Source organism: Octopus bimaculoides, chromosome 9 (assembly GCF_001194135.2).
Source record: "Octopus bimaculoides isolate UCB-OBI-ISO-001 chromosome 9, ASM119413v2, whole genome shotgun sequence".
Lineage (NCBI taxonomy): Eukaryota > Metazoa > Mollusca > Cephalopoda > Octopoda > Octopodidae > Octopus > Octopus bimaculoides.
The window spans coordinates 30818337-30823500 of record NC_068989.1 but is presented as its reverse complement, the minus strand read 5'-3'; the positions used below and the strand labels follow the sequence as shown (position 1 = coordinate 30823500).

The following is a 5164-nucleotide window of genomic DNA, read 5'->3' as shown; positions in this document are numbered from 1 at the left end:
TGTCGTAATTTGAATTTAATATATATATATATTCTCTCTCATGATTTCGTCATTTGCTGTTTCGTTAAATTATGTTACCCAAAATCCCAAAGAATATTCTTCCTCATGTTGTATTTACTGCCTGTCCACTTAACTCAGACCCCTCTCTCTCTGCCTCACTCTCTCTCTCTCTTCGATTTTATCACCTGACTCACCAACACTTCCCCACTAATCCTAACTCTATATAAACCAGTGCAATGCTCTGTTTCCCCTACTCGATTTTCAATTCCTCTGTTGATAGAATACGAATTTCAGAAGATGATCAGATAAGAAATTTTATCCTTTCAACCTCGTTCATATATTCCTGTATCTGCGTAAATCATAAACCGCCTCCATTCGTTCTTTATTATCTATCTATTTCTCTACCATGTAAACATAGTTCCGATAGCTTCATCTTCCTTCTTTGTCTTATGTTCATGCATATCCGTTAATCGTTACATTTTATTTATTTTATTCAAGTTTATCATTTCGTTAATTCATTCTCTCTAAATTTGTCTACCATATTATAGAAGTGCAGAAGATGCTCTCGTCTAAACATGCCAGCTCGCGGTACGCCCGCTCTCTCACCTCCTCAACCTTTACCAGAAGTCCTATCCTCTGTCATCTTCGGTTGTCTCGCGCGAACACTTCTAAGGGCCTAATGGCATCCCCACCGCTACCCAGGGTTTATCGATCATATAGCGCATAAAAATGGTGTTGTGTATGCAGGTTGTAGGCTATTATTTATGAATTCTGCCAAATGCGAGCTTTCTTTTCAGGTACATGACAATGCTGTCTCTCATCCAAGGGTCTCACAGGCACACACCTCCCACACCCTCAGAGTTGGCACACTCCATGTCGGCACACTGAACGGTAGGTTTGGTGAGATTGTTGAGATGCTTGAACAGAGACGTGTAGATTTGTGCGGCATCCAAGAAGTAAGGAGGTTCCGCTAGGTTCCTCACAGGCAAAGAACACAGGTACAAGATTTTCTGGGCAGGGAACACTGACAGGGTCGGGGGCATGAGTATACTTCTTGTGAAGAAATGGGTTGATAAGGTAATCGAGGTAGTCAGAGTATGTGACAGAGTACTTAAGTTTAGATTAGTGCTTCACCATAGGTTAGCTACCATTATCTCGGCCTATGCCCCTCAACCGGGGCTACCGAATGGGCAGAAAGACTGATTTTATGACACCCTATTGCAAACAACCTCGCTGATGAATGACAGGGACCTTCTCTTTGTGGCTGATGACTTCAATGGACATGTTGGACAACATGCAGGGGGCTTCCATGTCGTACATGGAGGCTATGACATTGGTTACCGTAATGAGGAGGGAACCAGACTGCTGGAGTTCTGTGATGCAAATGATCTTATGGTTTGCAATACCAACTTCAGGAAACCTGCCTGTCACCTAGTCACCTACCATTCTGGCAGACACACTAGTCAAATTGACTACATCCTGGCCAGAAAAAGGGAAATATGGCTGCTTATAAATGCCAAAACCTTCCCAAGTGAAGAATACACCCCACAACACAGATTAGTAGTTAGCGACTTCGGGATCAGGGCTAAATGGATGCCCAGAAGTAGACCAGCTTGCAGGAGAAGGGTCTGGAAGCTTAAAGATCCTGCATATGGACAGAGATTTAGAGATGTGTTACTCGAAACCGTCAACGATATAGAAGGGGATATAGCATCACATAATGTGGAAGACAATTGGAGGTTTCTACGGGACAACCTACTGAGAGCCACTAACCAGATCTGTGAATGGTGCAAAGTCCCCTCTCGACCCAAAGTAACGTGGTGGTGAAACAATGTGGTTGACTGGGCTATTAGACCAAAGAAACAGGCTTGGAAGAACTGGAAGAATGGAGGTAGCAGGGAATTGTATCAGACTGCCAGAAGGGAAGCTAGGAGACAGGTTTATTTAGCCAGAGGGGAAGCAGACAAGAAAAGATTTGCCAATGTTCTGTACCATGAGGACTAAAGACAGTATTTCGTGTTGCAAGACAGTATGTGAGAGAGAATCGTGATGTCGTAGGAGAGAAATGTGTCCGCAGGGATGATGGCCCACTTGCATTAAATGAGGCTGCAAAGAGAGAGGTTTGGAGACGCTACTATGAAAGGTTGCTTAGTAAAGAGAATGAATGGGAGAAAGGGAGTCTGCCGAATGTCAACCCAACAGAGGGACCAGCTATCCTAATTGACAGTACCATGGTAGATAAAGCGATCAAGAGTATGAAGACAGGGAAGGCCCCCAGCCCATCAGGCGTCACTGCAGAGATGCTCAAAATATCTGGCAGTGTCTGCTATAGTTAGTCACCCGTATAGTTAACCAGGTGATACACGAAGGAGTCATACCCAATGACTGGTGTAGCAGCACCATAGTCAACTGCTACAAAGGTAAAGGTGATGCTTTAGACACAAACAATTACAGAGGTATCTAGTTGTTGGACCAGGTAATGAAGGTCACGGAGAGGGTCATAGCCCAACTAATTAGGGAGTGAGTCAACTTAGATGAGATGCAGTTTGGATTCGTACCAGGGAAAAGCACCACTGATACCTATATTTCTGGTAAGACAGCTGCTTTCATTGACATGGAGAAAGCCTTTGACAGGGTCCCCCGATCCCTTATCTGGTGGTCAATGAGGAAACTAGGGACAGAAAAATGGTTAGTGAGAGCTGTGTGAGCCATGTACAGGGATGCTGTCAGTTAGGTGAGGGTTGGCAACAAGTACAGTGAAAAATTCCAGGTAGAGGTTGGAGTCCACCAAGGTTCAATCCTCAGCCCCCTCCTATTTATCATAGTCCTCCAGGCAATAACAGAGGAATTCAAAACAGGGAATTGTATCAGACTGCCAGAGGAAAGCTAGGAGACAGGTTTATTTAGCTAGAGGGGAAGCAGATAAGAAAACATTTGTCAATGTTCAGCGCCGTGAGGACCAAAGACTTGAGGTGTTTCGCGTTGCAAGACAGTATGTGAGAGAGAATTGTGATGTCGTAGGAGAGAAATGTGTCCGCAGGGATGATGGGTCACTTGCACTAAACGAGGCTCCAAAGAGAGAGGTTTGGAGACGCCACTATGAAACGTTGCTTAATAAAGAGAATGAATGGGAGAAAGAGTCTGCCAAATGTCGACCCAACAGAGGAACCAGCTATCCTATTTGACAATACCTTGGTAGATAAAGCAATCAAGAGTATGAAGACAGGGAAAGCCCCCGGCCCATCAGGAATCACTGCAGAGATGTTCAAAATATCTGGCAGTGTCGGCTATAGCCTAGTCACCCGTATTGTTAACCAGCTGATACACAAAGGAGTCATACCCAATGACGGGTGTAGCAGCACCATAGTTAACTGCTACAAAGGTAAAGGTGACGCTTTAGACACAAATAATTACAGAGGTATCAAATTGTTAGATCAGGTAATGAAAGTCACGGAGAGGGTCATAGCCCAACTAATTAGGGAGAGAGTCAGTTTAGATGAGATGCAATTAGGGTTCGTGCTAGGGAAAAGCACTACTGATGCTATATTTCTGGTAAGACAGATGCAGGAGAAATACCTAGCCAAAGATAAACCTCTGTACCTGGCTTTTGTTGACATGGAGAAAGCCTTTGACAGGGATCCCGATCCCTTATCTGCTAGTCATTGATGAATGGTTAGTGAGAGCTGTGCGAGCCATGTACAGGGACGCCGTCAGTAAGGTGAGGGTTGGCAATGAGTACAGTGAAGAATTCCGGGTAGAGGTAGGGATCCACCAAGGTTTAGTCCTCAGCCCCCTCCTATTTATCGTAGTCCTCCAAGCAATAGCAGAAGAATTCAAGAGAGGATGCCCCTGGCAGTTCCTTTATGCTGATGACCTTGCGCTAATTGCTGAAGTTTGGAAGCAAGGATTTGAATCGAAGAGTCAACCAAAGTCTTAATAAGAAGGAAGGTAGACAAACCACAAACCCCTTCAGGTAGATGGCCCTACTTGATCTATAGAAAAGGCGTAGGTAGAAACTCTATAAGATGTACCCAGTGTAAGCTATGGGCACGTAAGAAATGCAGCAATATCACAGGAAGGCTAACTAGGAAGATAGTTTTTGTATGTGGCAGATGTTCAGAAGCAATTAACACTGAAAATGTGCAGAAAACAACTTCTGCCACATTCCAGTAAAAAAAGCTACAAGTAGTTGATAGCTTCCGTTACCTAGGGGACCAAGTCAGTAGTGGGGGAGGGTACACTGAAAGTGTAGCTGCTAGAATAAGAATAGCCTGGGGAAAGTTCAGAGAGCTCTTACCTCTGCTGGTGACAAAGGGCCTATCGCTCAGAGTAAAAGGCAGACTGTATGACGCATGTGTATGAACAGCCATGCTACATGGCAATGAAACATGGGCCGTGACTGCTGAGGACATGCATAAACTCACAAGGAATGATGCCAGTATGCTCCGCTGGATGTGTAATATCAGTGTGCATACTCGACAGAGTGTAAGTACCTTGAGAGAAAAGTTGGACCTAAGAAGCATTAGTTGTGGTGTGCAAGAGAGACCATTGTGCTGGTATGGTAAATTGGCGAGAATGGATGAGGACAGCTGTGTGAAAAAGTGCCACAGCCTAGCGGTTGAGGGAGCCCGTGGAAGAGGTAGACCCAGGAAGACCTGGGATTAGGTGGTGAAGCACGACCTTCGAACATTAGGCCTCACTGAGGCAATGACTAGTGACTAAGACATTTGGAAATATGCGTGAGAAGACCAGCAAGCCAAGTAAAACCATAAGCCGTGGCCTTTACCAGGGATGTAGCCAGCTCATTTATGCATACGTTTCCTTCTTTGGACACAAAACCCTGCTTGCGAAGACTTGTTGAGGCAAGTGAAATCGAAATCGAACCAAGTTCGACGACTGGCAACCATGGCAACCTGCCTTCATTGGACACTAAACTCTGCTTGCGAAGACCTGCTGGGGCAAGTGAAATGGTAATTGAACCAAATTTGATGACTGGCACCCGTGCAAGTGGAGCGCTAACAGCACCATCTGAGCGGGATCACTGCCAGAGCAGCTGTCTGGCTTCCGTGCCAGTTGCACGTGAAAAGCACCATTTGAGCGTGATCATTACCAGCCTCACCTGATTGGCATTTGTACCGGTGGCACGTGAACAAAACATTCGAGC

The 5164-nt window shown here is 45.2% G+C and overlaps 1 protein-coding gene across 7 annotated transcripts in view; it reads left to right on the top strand.

Annotated features, from left to right (window-relative positions):
- LOC106875847 (coiled-coil domain-containing protein AGAP005037) overlaps positions 1-5164 on the top strand; it is an 877187-nt gene that overhangs the window by 32553 nt on the left and 839470 nt on the right. The gene's annotated exons all lie outside the window — the stretch shown is intronic.